At 29.8% G+C, this 15,088-nt stretch overlaps 3 non-coding genes across 3 annotated transcripts; 2 read left to right on the top strand and 1 right to left on the bottom strand.

Annotated features, from left to right (window-relative positions):
- Positions 1–2,989: 2,989 nt before the first annotated feature.
- On the top strand, positions 2,990–3,062 carry Trnar-acg (transfer RNA arginine (anticodon ACG)). The gene has a single exon. It is a non-coding gene; the product is annotated as a tRNA-Arg (tRNA).
- Positions 3,063–9,755: 6,693 nt separating this feature from the next.
- Trnar-acg (transfer RNA arginine (anticodon ACG)) lies at positions 9,756–9,828 on the top strand. The gene has a single exon. It is a non-coding gene; the product is annotated as a tRNA-Arg (tRNA).
- A 4,486-nt stretch (positions 9,829–14,314) lies between these two features.
- Positions 14,315–14,388, bottom strand: Trnan-guu (transfer RNA asparagine (anticodon GUU)). Its single transcript has one exon. It is a non-coding gene; the product is annotated as a tRNA-Asn (tRNA).
- Positions 14,389–15,088: the final 700 nt, after the last annotated feature.

A 15,088-nucleotide genomic window follows, 5' to 3' on the forward strand; every position in this document is an offset into this window, starting at 1 on the left:
ATTAATAACTGCCCTTAGCTGTCGGTTGTTTACAAGAATATAAAATTCTGTCTAATTTCTTTCAAAATTAAACGCTAAATTAAGTAATGTCTAAATCCATGTTTACCTCCAACTTTTCGGTTAAAGAGTTAAACGCGCCAATGATTGCGACACAGAAACGACTGATTTGCGACATTTCTATCAAATTTGCAAAGCAAAATTGTAAAAAAAGCGATTATATATTTGACCCTAGGTGGACTCGAACCGCAATCTTTTAAATTAAAAAGAAAATAATAATGATAAACATTTATCTAATAATTAAATACATAAAATTTGATTTAATAATTTAGTTGATAATCATAATTAATTTATGTTTATGATTATCTTTATTTATTAATAGAGATTTATTTCAAAAATGATGAAATTATTTTAAATCTTATTTTATTTATCAAATAAATCTAGTTGTAAGTATTTTTGCTTGTTGTGATGATGAATTTAAAATTACTTTGACACAATTATTGCGTTTTAAAAAAACCCTTTTCAATATAAATATATTAAAACAGTTTTACAAACGTAAACATGTGCATTACCAGCTTCTTTTAAACATCTTTAAAAGACAAAAATAATTTTATAAATCCAAAATCAGATGATTGATTTAATGGAAGTTAAAGAATCTGTATTTTTCCATTAATCTTAAAGGTTGATAAACTACTTTTTTTGCTAGATGGTGGACTAAATTGCAGAAAAAATCTTAAAGGTCTGTGTTTTTTTCAAAACTCCCTTATATTGCCCACCACTTGCCTGAACATTACCAGACAGGATTGCATAATTAGTAATAACAAATTTTAACTTGTTTAAAAAAACTTTTGAATCGAATCAGTATTTTATTTATTTAGTCACCAAGGCTTCATAGCTTAGTGGTAAAGCGTCTGTCTCGTAAACAGGAGATCCTGGGTTCAATCTCCAGAAACGCCTAATATTATTTTACTATCATGAAGTTGGTTGTTATTTTAAAAAAAAATTTTTCTGATTACTTTAAAATAATACGTTAAACTTTAAACACCACGAAGATTTGTAAACCTATCATGACGTTTATGTTAAATTAGGCTATTGTTTATCTTCCGACTGTAATTAACAGCTTATGCAAATTCTAACTCGCGAATATAAAAAAAGTCGACTAAATTTTATTATTTTTTTTGATATTCTGTGCAATGTTTTTGCACAAGTAGCAAATTTAATAATTTTGATTGTTCTTAATGATTGGTTGTGTACAAGAATATGAGATTCCGACTATTTAAAAAAAATTAACACTAAATTTACTTTGAAGTCCAAATCCATGTTTGTTTGGTGGCGTCCGTTTAGTAAAACTAAATTGCCAGGTTTAATTTAAGTATATGCACTTAATATGAAGCGTAAATGACTAGATTAAAATATGAATCAATACCAGAAAAAAAACAGATAAATTTTTGTGCGACAAGAAATGTTAAATATAAACTGCAAATTTCATAAACAAGTTATAATTAAAAGCATTCGATATACTTTTGACATCGAAAAAAGAAAGTCAAAGCTTGTCAGCACATAAAATTTCGTATTAAATCAACATCAAATATTTTTTTTATTAAAATTAAAGTAAGTTTATGTGAATTTATTTTAAATAAGTTACATACCAATCAACCTTAATGACAACTTAATTTCTAATATCTTAAAAAAAAACTTATTTTAGCTGTGTTTTTTAAAAGAAAAAAGCAAAAATAGCACTTAAAATATAAATTTACCATTTGACTTTAAAAAGCTGCTATGGTTTTTTGTTAAAAAAAAGAATGCCCTATTAAATGGTTGTCACAGTAATTCTGACGCAGGGTTTAAAATAACGAAAATAAATGCAAGTAATTAAAAGTAACTTAAATGTAAACACATCAAAAAATTAAGTAAATTATTAATGAAACAAAAAAAATAAAATTAAAGTTACCATATTTTTCAACAAAAGCGCAAAATTTTATTATTTGCTTCCTGTAGAGTTTCTACAAAGTGTTAAAAAAGGGCAAATTCTAACTAACTTTATCGAACCGCTGACATTTTGTGATGTGCATATTTTGGTATGCAAGAAGTTAATTAAACTTTTGTAATCGAGGAATATTTTAGTTATTTGCAGCTAATAGCTTAGTTCGACATCATTTTGCAGAAGCATTTGGTAAGTGCAACAGTCATTAAATACACTTTTCTGTCTGTCTGTTTAATATTAAAACTGTGTTGATGGAATACACTAACAAAAGTAAGGTTGCCTATTTTTATTGCAAACTTAGGCTATTTATGTACATTACACAAACACTTGAACAATAAGAGTAGGACAACAACATAAACATGGGGTGATGTTGTGATTGTATAGAGAAGAGAAAGGATGGCTAGGAAAAGGAGGAGGGAGGGGGGTGGTGGAGATTTAAGTATGTAGAGGTAAAAGAATATTTATTCGAAAGAAAAGTTAAATAGATTATCAACAAAAACTTTATAATCTGAGGTGTCTTAATTACAATGCTTAATAATATATCGTGTTATTTTATAGAAGAGCTGACAAGATGAACAAGAAAATTAATAAATTGTTTATAAATATTTTCGTTGAAATCTATTGTCAGTTGTTACATAACTTGCACCATTATTTCCCCAAAGTTTTTAGTTTTAAACTTAATAGACGCTTATAATAAAATAAATCTGTTATGCTACTTTGCTTTTTATTGTGTCAATTCAAGCTCTATTAAAATGAGAATTTGAAATATACAAAATACGTTTTAAATTATATAGGAAATAGACAATAATAAATAAATTTTGCGTACGCCGTGTGAAAGGGCCTTTATTTTAAACAATTAACTATTAAATCTAAAAATAGCGTGTTTACAGCAAATAAATTCAAAAAGTTTCTGGGGAAGCATGCCCATTATTTCGTTTTTTGTTTGGACAGACTTAACATTTTTAAAGTTTTAATTAACAAAACATTATTTATCAAATTTGACAGTGCGGGTGCGTGGCGCAATGGATAACGCGTCTGCCTACGGAGCAGAAGATTCCAGGTTCGAGTCCTGGCGCGCTCGTATTTTATTTAGCAAAATTTTTCCTACTTTAAGTACGTGAAATACTTATTTATGCTTAAGACATATTTATTTGTTCACTTTTCATCACACACAGAGTTACGGTTGCTAATTGAATCACACGATGTAATTGATAAAGTCGGTTTCATTTCACAATGGCATTGTGACGTGGAATAAAAGGGCAAAAAATTTGTACCTTTTTGCATAGGAAAGGGTGACCCTTGCCTAAATTTTTTTAAATCATTTTACAATTAATAAAACAAAAATAAACAATTGGATTAGGTTAAAGTAGTGATTGGGCTTCGTGAATAATAAAAAAGTGGCAATAAAGAGTAGGAAATGTATGTAATTTTTTTATACGCTATTTGAAGCGGTTTTATTGCATACTGTACAAAATCGTAAAACATACTCGTTGGGTTAATAAGTTTGCTTTGTTCTTTAAAAACACGATTAATAACGATAAAATTGCATCGCAGCGAAACAAAGCCATGTGTATTATAAGACGTCTTATATTTCTAGTTGTTGTTTAATTGTAAAAAAACTTAAAAAATGAGAAGCTGAATAAGTCAAGATGTAGTTTTTAAACAACAAATTTAATTTTCATACACAAAAGGTAAGTATTCTTTTTCTGAAAATAATTTTTAACTAGGGATATTCTCGGATAGAACATAAGAAGCCAATTTTCCAATTCGGTAAGTGATTGGTTTTGTGATAACAAACAAGGAGGTGCCTAGAATAAACATCCTTATATTGCAAAGTCTGAATAGTGGTAGCGTTAATCGGTTTTGCAACGCTTTGCAATAAAACTTGCAAATGCTTACTAGCAAGATTTATTACCGTCAACATTGTCACCAGACCAAGGAGCACAGTTTCAGTCGATACTTTTTAGGATTAAAATTTTCTTGACCTCACTCCCTACAAGAGTCTTTTACAGCGTTTATTTGTTCAAGCAAATGCTCAAAATATCAAAAACATTTTACTTAAAGTGGTAAAGGTTCATGATTTTTACTTTGGGTATAAAATTAGGTATTTTATTGTCAATTATGCTTAAATATTTGCTTGATTAATAAAAAATAAGATAAATATTTTGCTTTTAAATTTAGTTTGATTATATTATACGACATCGATGCGTGTTTGTTTGCTGAAATTTAGTCTAGTTATTATAAAGGTTATATTTTAATTTACTGTGTAAGTTTTTTTTATAAAAAAAAGGTTTAAACGGTTTTGAACCAAATGTCATTTTTTTTAAAATAAATCAAGTTAAAATGAAATTACTGGGTGTGGGGTTCGAACCCAAGCGGACATTCGTCCATTGGAACTTCAGTCCAACGCCTTAACCACTCGTCCAACCCAGTAAGTGCGAAAGCCTTGTTAAGATGCTAATAAACATAAATCTTAAGTAAGCCACCAATTGTGATTGGCAGCCTTATGCCTTATTGTCTTTCGAAACTTTGATTTTAAGTCAATTTTTTTTGGTTGGTTTAAACAAGGTGTTTGCGTAGCGAGCTTTGTGCGTACTTCGCGTCCTACTATTTCCTCGGGTATTCTAAACTTTTTTGGGGTGGTTCATTTTAAAGTAGGAAATGTCATTTTGTATTGCCTTTAACATGCATTTTATTTAAATAACACGATTAGATATATAAAACTGTTATTATATTGCAAAACCTGTTACAGCAATAAAATAAATTTTAAATGGGCAAGTAATTCTTTTCTTTAATGAAATGCAATAACAGTCTTTAATTTAGTAACCATAATTATTTTTGTAATTGCGACAAAAATTATTTTAAATCACTTTATTAACAAAAGTAAATTAACGTAAAAGTTGCAACAAATATTTGCAGCTGGCCATTTACCCACAACCAGCAATTCGAATTTTTATCACTTTTGCTTATTTATTAAACATATATGTAGTTTTACAGACGTGATCCTACAACTTGAGTTGTAATAAAGAATATCTATCGGCTTACGTTTAAAAAATTAAAAATACGAACAATATGCCTTTTTTCTTTTAACTTTATTAATTGTTAGTCCACAAATAAGATTGGTTTGATTAAAATTCGATAAAAAATGTTAAAATTTAACATTCGTTTGATTAAAATTTGACAATTTGTTCAGCAAAATTTTATAAAATTCTGTTTTTAAAAATTATACAAATAGCATATATACCTTATTCAAATAGGAACAAAGTTGGTTGTTAGAAACGGTCAAAAGAATAACAGCAATTATAACTGTAAAGAAACTGCACTTAGCATATCTACACATATTACTGTAAATACCTAGCTTATTGGGACAAAAATCTACACTTAACCAATAAAAATAATTAAAACCCCAAAACCATGAAAAAATTACAATGCCATGGGACGAGCATTTAAATAATTGAATAAAATCACGCTAGCTGCCTCAAGAAGGAAAAGCAAGAGTTGCCGTGACCGATTGGTTAAGGCTATAAAAAAGGAAACTAATCAGCACTGCAGGCACAAGTTCGAATCCTGCCGAAAACGCATTTTTTTTGCATTTTTTAATTAAAAATTAAATTAAATAAATACAATTTTAGAAATTAAAGTTGCCTTGAAAAGTAAACAAAAAAGTTGTCGTGGCCGAGGCCATAGACTTACAATCTTTTAGGCGCTGTCCGCACATATTCGAATCCTGCCGACAACGAATTTTTTTATTTAGTTTTAGTTCAAATTTAAATAATTAATTAAAATCGCGCTAGCTGCTCGGGGAAAAAAACTTATTTTAGACTTGATTTCTTTTAGGCTCTGCCCGCGAAGGTTCGAGTCCAGCCGATAACGCATTTTTATTTCAGTTTTGTTATAAAATTAATTTAAATCACGCTAGCTGCTCCGAGAATCCAACATAACAGTTGTCAGGTTCGAATCCTGCCGACAACGCATTATTTTATTTTAAATACAAATTTAATTAACTAATTAAAATCACGCGAGGTGCTTCTAGAATGGAACATTAGAGTTGTCGTGGCCGATTGGTGGAGCTATAGGTTTGAGTTTTTTGAGGCTCTGCCCGCGCAGGTTCGACTCATGCCGACAACGCTTTATTTTATGTTTTAATACAACTTTAAATAATTTGATTAAATCACGCTGGCTGCTCCGAGATTCCAACATACGAATTGGCGTGGCCGAGTCGTTAAGGCAATCGACTTGAAATCTTTTGCGCTTTGCCCGCGAAGGTTCGAATCCTGTCGACAACGGATTTTTTTTTACTAATTTTTTAACTAAAATTACGCTAGCTGCCTTAAAGGGAACAAAGAGTTTATCCACAAAAAATAAGTAACGTTGTTCAGTGGATATCGTTGGACAGTACCTTCATAATAAAACTTTTACTGATCGTGCGGTAAATGATTAGGCGCTAATGGGGATCGACCCCAGGACCTTCTTTTTACTAGACAGGCGCTTTAACACTATGTCATAATGCCTTTAAAGAAAGTCGATGTATCAGTCATGTCGTTACAAACAAATGTATTTAAAATAAAGTAAAGTATTTTAATATTTAAATTCTTGTTGAAAACTCCCAAATTGAACGATCTATGCATCATAACATTAAAACGCACGTCGAAAATAAAAAAACTATTTCTACACGGACCGTCTGGGTGAAAACCAGAAATCCCAAGCTTGACAAGCATAAACTTTACCACCGATGTTTAATATTGTCTCCAAGATAAGTTTTGTTAAAAATGGAGTGTAGTAAATTTATTGATTAATAACTGCCCTTAGCTGTCGGTTGTTTACAAGAATATAAAATTCTGTCTAATTTCTTTCAAAATTAAACGCTAAATTAAGTAATGTCTAAATCCATGTTTACCTCCAACTTTTCGGTTAAAGAGTTAAACGCGCCAATGATTGCGACACAGAAACGACTGATTTGCGACATTTCTATCAAATTTGCAAAGCAAAATTGTAAAAAAAGCGATTATATATTTGACCCTAGGTGGACTCGAACCGCAATCTTTTAAATTAAAAAGAAAATAATAATGATAAACATTTATCTAATAATTAAATACATAAAATTTGATTTAATAATTTAGTTGATAATCATAATTAATTTATGTTTATCTTTATTTATTAATAGAGATTTATTTCAAAAATGATGAAATTATTTTAAATCTTATTTTATTTATCAAATAAATCTAGTTGTAAGTATTTTTGCTTGTTGTGATGATGAATTTAAAATTACTTTGACACAATTATTGCGTTTTAAAAAAACCCTTTTCAATATAAATATATTAAAACAGTTTTACAAACGTAAACATGTGCATTACCAGCTTCTTTTAAACATCTTTAGAAGACAAAAATAATTTTATAAATCCAAAATCAGATGATTGATTTAATGGAAGTTAAAGAATCTGTATTTTTCCATTAATCTTAAAGGTTGATAAACTACTTTTTTTGCTAGATGGTGGACTAAATTGCAGAAAAAATCTTAAAGGTCTGTGTTTTTTTCAAAACTCCTTTATATTGCCCACCACTTGCCTGAACATTACCAGACAGGATTGCATAATTAGTAATAACAAATTTTAACTTGTTTAAAAAAACTTTTGAATCGAATCAGTATTTTATTTATTTAGTCACCAAGGCTTCATAGCTTAGTGGTAAAGCGTCTGTCTCGTAAACAGGAGATCCTGGGTTCAATCTCCAGAAACGCCTAATATTATTTTACTATCATGAAGTTGGTTGTTATTTTAAAAAAAATTTTTTCTGATTACTTTAAAATAATACGTTAAACTTTAAACACCACGAAGATTTGTAAACCTATCATGACGTTTATGTTAAATTAGGCTATTGTTTATCTTCCGACTGTAATTAACAGCTTATGCAAATTCTAACTCGCGAATATAAAAAAAGTCGACTAAATTTTATTATTTTTTTTGATATTCTGTGCAATGTTTTTGCACAAGTAGCAAATTTAATAATTTTGATTGTTCTTAATGATTGGTTGTGTACAAGAATATGAGATTCCGACTATTTAAAAAAAATTAACACTAAATTTACTTTGAAGTCCAAATCCATGTTTGTTTGGTGGCGTCCGTTTAGTAAAACTAAATTGCCAGGTTTAATTTAAGTATATGCACTTAATATGAAGCGTAAATGACTAGATTAAAATATGAATCAATACCAGAAAAAAAACAGATAAATTTTTGTGCGACAAGAAATGTTAAATATAAACTGCAAATTTCATAAACAAGTTATAATTAAAAGCATTCGATATACTTTTGACATCGAAAAAAGAAAGTCAAAGCTTGTCAGCACATAAAATTTCGTATTAAATCAACATCAAATATTTTTTTTATTAAAATTAAAGTAAGTTTATGTGAATTTATTTTAAATAAGTTACATACCAATCAACCTTAATGACAACTTAATTTCTAATATCTTAAAAAAAAACTTATTTTAGCTGTGTTTTTTAAAAGAAAAAAGCAAAAATAGCACTTAAAATATAAATTTACCATTTGACTTTAAAAAGCTGCTATGGTTTTTTGTTAAAAAAAAGAATGCCCTATTAAATGGTTGTCACAGTAATTCTGACGCAGGGTTTAAAATAACGAAAATAAATGCAAGTAATTAAAAGTAACTTAAATGTAAACACATCAAAAAATTAAGTAAATTATTAATGAAACAAAAAAAATAAAATTAAAGTTACCATATTTTTCAACAAAAGCGCAAAATTTTATTATTTGCTTCCTGTAGAGTTTCTACAAAGTGTTAAAAAAGGGCAAATTCTAACTAACTTTATCGAACCGCTGACATTTTGTGATGTGCATATTTTGGTATGCAAGAAGTTAATTAAACTTTTGTAATCGAGGAATATTTTAGTTATTTGCAGCTAATAGCTTAGTTCGACATCATTTTGCAGAAGCATTTGGTAAGTGCAACAGTCATTAAATACACTTTTCTGTCTGTCTGTTTAATATTAAAACTGTGTTGATGGAATACACTAACAAAAGTAAGGTTGCCTATTTTTATTGCAAACTTAGGCTATTTATGTACATTACACAAACACTTGAACAATAAGAGTAGGACAACAACATAAACATGGGGTGATGTTGTGATTGTATAGAGAAGAGAAAGGATGGCTAGGAAAAGGAGGAGGGAGGGGGGTGGTGGAGATTTAAGTATGTAGAGGTAAAAGAATATTTATTCGAAAGAAAAGTTAAATAGATTATCAACAAAAACTTTATAATCTGAGGTGTCTTAATTACAATGCTTAATAATATATCGTGTTATTTTATAGAAGAGCTGACAAGATGAACAAGAAAATTAATAAATTGTTTATAAATATTTTCGTTGAAATCTATTGTCAGTTGTTACATAACTTGCACCATTATTTCCCCAAAGTTTTTAGTTTTAAACTTAATAGACGCTTATAATAAAATAAATCTGTTATGCTACTTTGCTTTTTATTGTGTCAATTCAAGCTCTATTAAAATGAGAATTTGAAATATACAAAATACGTTTTAAATTATATAGGAAATAGACAATAATAAATAAATTTTGCGTACGCCGTGTGAAAGGGCCTTTATTTTAAACAATTAACTATTAAATCTAAAAATAGCGTGTTTACAGCAAATAAATTCAAAAAGTTTCTGGGGAAGCATGCCCATTATTTCGTTTTTTGTTTGGACAGACTTAACATTTTTAAAGTTTTAATTAACAAAACATTATTTATCAAATTTGACAGTGCGGGTGCGTGGCGCAATGGATAACGCGTCTGCCTACGGAGCAGAAGATTCCAGGTTCGAGTCCTGGCGCGCTCGTATTTTATTTAGCAAAATTTTTCCTACTTTAAGTACGTGAAATACTTATTTATGCTTAAGACATATTTATTTGTTCACTTTTCATCACACACAGAGTTACGGTTGCTAATTGAATCACACGATGTAATTGATAAAGTCGGTTTCATTTCACAATGGCATTGTGACGTTGAATAAAAGGGCAAAAAATTTGTACCTTTTTGCATAGGAAAGGGTGACCCTTGCCTAAATTTTTTTAAATCATTTTACAATTAATAAAACAAAAATAAACAATTGGATTAGGTTAAAGTAGTGATTGGGCTTCGTGAATAATAAAAAAGTGGCAATAAAGAGTAGGAAATGTATGTAATTTTTTTATACGCTATTTGAAGCGGTTTTATTGCATACTGTACAAAATCGTAAAACATACTCGTTGGGTTAATAAGTTTGCTTTGTTCTTTAAAAACACGATTAATAACGATAAAATTGCATCGCAGCGAAACAAAGCCATGTGTATTATAAGACGTCTTATATTTCTAGTTGTTGTTTAATTGTAAAAAAACTTAAAAAATGAGAAGCTGAATAAGTCAAGATGTAGTTTTTAAACAACAAATTTAATTTTCATACACAAAAGGTAAGTATTCTTTTTCTGAAAATAATTTTTAACTAGGGATATTCTCGGATAGAACATAAGAAGCCAATTTTCCAATTCGGTAAGTGATTGGTTTTGTGATAACAAACAAGGAGGTGCCTAGAATAAACATCCTTATATTGCAAAGTCTGAATAGTGGTAGCGTTAATCGGTTTTGCAACGCTTTGCAATAAAACTTGCAAATGCTTACTAGCAAGATTTATTACCGTCAACATTGTCACCAGACCAAGGAGCACAGTTTCAGTCGATACTTTTTAGGATTAAAATTTTCTTGACCTCACTCCCTACAAGAGTCTTTTACAGCGTTTATTTGTTCAAGCAAATGCTCAAAATATCAAAAACATTTTACTTAAAGTGGTAAAGGTTCATGATTTTTACTTTGGGTATAAAATTAGGTATTTTATTGTCAATTATGCTTAAATATTTGCTTGATTAATAAAAAATAAGATAAATATTTTGCTTTTAAATTTAGTTTGATTATATTATACGACATCGATGCGTGTTTGTTTGCTGAAATTTAGTCTAGTTATTATAAAGGTTATATTTTAATTTACTGTGTAAGTTTTTTTTATAAAAAAAAGGTTTAAACGGTTTTGAACCAAATGTCATTTTTTTTAAAATAAATCAAGTTAAAATGAAATTACTGGGTGTGGGGTTCGAAACCACGCGGACATTCGTCCATTGGAACTTAAGTCCAACGCCTTAACCACTCGCCAACCCAGTAAGTGCGAAAGCCTTGTTAAGATGCTAATAAACATAAATCTTAAGTAAGCCACCAATTGTGATTGGCAGCCTTATGCCTTATTGTCTTTCGAAACTTTGATTTTAAGTCAATTTTTTTTGGTTGGTTTAAACAAGGTGTTTGCGTAGCGAGCTTTGTGCGTACTTCGCGTCCTACTATTTCCTCGGGTATTCTAAACTTTTTTGGGGTGGTTCATTTTAAAGTAGGAAATGTCATTTTGTATTGCCTTTAACATGCATTTTATTTAAATAACACGATTAGATATATAAAACTGTTATTATATTGCAAAACCTGTTACAGCAATAAAATAAATTTTAAATGGGCAAGTAATTCTTTTCTTTAATGAAATGCAATAACAGTCTTTAATTTAGTAACCATAATTATTTTTGTAATTGCGACAAAAATTATTTTAAATCACTTTATTAACAAAAGTAAATTAACGTAAAAGTTGCAACAAATATTTGCAGCTGGCCATTTACCCACAACCAGCAATTCGAATTTTTATCACTTTTGCTTATTTATTAAACATATATGTAGTTTTACAGACGTGATCCTACAACTTGAGTTGTAATAAAGAATATCTATCGGCTTACGTTTAAAAAATTAAAAATACGAACAATATGCCTTTTTTCTTTTAACTTTATTAATTGTTAGTCCACAAATAAGATTGGTTTGATTAAAATTCGATAAAAAATGTTAAAATTTAACATTCGTTTGATTAAAATTTGACAATTTGTTCAGCAAAATTTTATAAAATTCTGTTTTTAAAAATTATACAAATAGCATATATACCTTATTCAAATAGGAACAAAGTTGGTTGTTAGAAACGGTCAAAAGAATAACAGCAATTATAACTGTAAAGAAACTGCACTTAGCATATCTACACATATTACTGTAAATACCTAGCTTATTGGGACAAAAATCTACACTTAACCAATAAAAATAATTAAAACCCCAAAACCATGAAAAAATTACAATGCCATGGGACGAGCATTTAAATAATTGAATAAAATCACGCTAGCTGCCTCAAGAAGGAAAAGCAAGAGTTGCCGTGACCGATTGGTTAAGGCTATAAAAAAGGAAACTAATCAGCACTGCAGGCACAAGTTCGAATCCTGCCGAAAACGCATTTTTTTTGCATTTTTTAATTAAAAATTAAATTAAATAAATACAATTTTAGAAATTAAAGTTGCCTTGAAAAGTAAACAAAAAAGTTGTCGTGGCCGAGGCCATAGACTTACAATCTTTTAGGCGCTGTCCGCACATATTCGAATCCTGCCGACAACGAATTTTTTTATTTAGTTTTAGTTCAAATTTAAATAATTAATTAAAATCGCGCTAGCTGCTCGGGGAAAAAAACTTATTTTAGACTTGATTTCTTTTAGGCTCTGCCCGCGAAGGTTCGAGTCCAGCCGATAACGCATTTTTATTTCAGTTTTGTTATAAAATTAATTTAAATCACGCTAGCTGCTCCGAGAATCCAACATAACAGTTGTCAGGTTCGAATCCTGCCGACAACGCATTATTTTATTTTAAATACAAATTTAATTAACTAATTAAAATCACGCGAGGTGCTTCTAGAATGGAACATTAGAGTTGTCGTGGCCGATTGGTGGAGCTATAGGTTTGAGTTTTTTGAGGCTCTGCCCGCGCAGGTTCGACTCATGCCGACAACGCTTTATTTTATGTTTTAATACAACTTTAAATAATTTGATTAAATCACGCTGGCTGCTCCGAGATTCCAACATACGAATTGGCGTGGCCGAGTCGTTAAGGCAATCGACTTGAAATCTTTTGCGCTTTGCCCGCGAAGGTTCGAATCCTGTCGACAACGGATTTTTTTTTACTAATTTTTTAACTAAAATTACGCTAGCTGCCTTAAAGGGAACAAAGAGTTTATCCACAAAAAATAAGTAACGTTGTTCAGTGGATATCGTTGGACAGTACCTTCATAATAAAACTTTTACTGATCGTGCGGTAAATGATTAGGCGCTAATGGGGATCGACCCCAGGACCTTCTTTTTACTAGACAGGCGCTTTAACACTATGTCATAATGCCTTTAAAGAAAGTCGATGTATCAGTCATGTCGTTACAAACAAATGTATTTAAAATAAAGTAAAGTATTTTAATATTTAAATTCTTGTTGAAAACTCCCAAATTGAACGATCTATGCATCATAACATTAAAACGCACGTCGAAAATAAAAAAACTATTTCTACACGGACCGTCTGGGTGAAAACCAGAAATCCCAAGCTTGACAAGCATAAACTTTACCACCGATGTTTAATATTGTCTCCAAGATAAGTTTTGTTAAAAATGGAGTGTAGTAAATTTATTGATTAATAACTGCCCTTAGCTGTCGGTTGTTTACAAGAATATAAAATTCTGTCTAATTTCTTTCAAAATTAAACGCTAAATTAAGTAATGTCTAAATCCATGTTTACCTCCAACTTTTCGGTTAAAGAGTTAAACGCGCCAATGATTGCGACACAGAAACGACTGATTTGCGACATTTCTATCAAATTTGCAAAGCAAAATTGTAAAAGAAGACGATTATATATTTGACCCTGGGTGGACTCGAACCGCAATCTTTTAAATTAAAAAGAAAATAATGATAAACATTTATCTAATAATTAAATACATAAAATTTGATTTAATAATTTAGTTGATAATCTTAATTAATTTATGTTTATGATTATCTTTATTTATTAATAGAAATTAATTTTAAAAATGATCAAATGATTTTAAATCGTATTTTATTTATCAAATAAATCCAGTTGTAAGTATTTTTGCTTGTTGTAATAATGATTTTCAAATTACTTTGACACAATTATTGCGTTCTTTAAAAAAAATAATTGTATGGGATATCACCCTTTTTAATATAAATATATTAAAACAGTTTTACAAACGTTAACATGTGCACCAGCTTTTTTTTAACATCTTTAAAAAACGGAAATAATTTTATAAATTCAAAATCAGATGATTGATTTAATGGAAGTTAATAGTTAATAGCCAAATGCGCCAACGATTGCAACACAACAACAACTGATTCGCGACATTTTTATGAAATTTGCAAAACATTATTATAGTAATAAAAATGAAGCAAACAAAAAATCGTCCCTGGGTGGGCTTGAACCACCAACCTTTCGGTTAACAGCCGAACGCGCTAACCGATTGCGCCACAGAGACGACATTCATTGCTACAGTTGAATTGAATCTAAAGATTAAAATTATAATAATAAAAATGTAACAAAATGTATTTGACCTTGGGTGGACTCGAACAACCGACCTTTCGGTTAACAGACGAACTCGCAAGTGATTGCGCCATAGAGACGACATTTTTTGGCACACTTGATCTAAATTTAGAGATCAAAATTATAATAAAAAAATGTAACAAAATAAATTTGGCCCTTGGTGGACTTAAACCTTCAAACTTTCTCCTAACAGCTGAACGCCCTAACCGATTGCGCGACAGAGACAATTATTTCGCCCACTTTGTTTAAATTTGCAAAGCAAAATTAATACAATTAAAATGTAATTATATATTTCGTTCATAAATGGGCCCGAACCTTCAACCTTGCGGTTAAGAGCAAAACGCGCCAATCTATTGCGACACAAATACGACTAATTCGCGACACTTCTATTAAATTTGCAAAGCAAAATTATAATAATAAAAATGAGAAAAAACTAGTTTCGTTCTTGGGGGGGGGGGGGGGGGGTCGAACCTCCAACTTTTCGGTTAAAGAGCTAAACGCGCCAATGATTGGGACACAGAAACGACTGATTTGCGACATTTCTATCAAATTTGCAAAGCAAAATTGTAAAAAAGGCGATTATATATTTGACCCTAGGTGGACTCGAACCGCAATCTTTTAAATTAAAAAGAAAA

This window comes from Corella eumyota, chromosome 7 (genome assembly GCF_963082875.1).
Source record: "Corella eumyota chromosome 7, kaCorEumy4.1, whole genome shotgun sequence".
NCBI classification, from domain to species: domain Eukaryota; kingdom Metazoa; phylum Chordata; class Ascidiacea; order Phlebobranchia; family Corellidae; genus Corella; species Corella eumyota.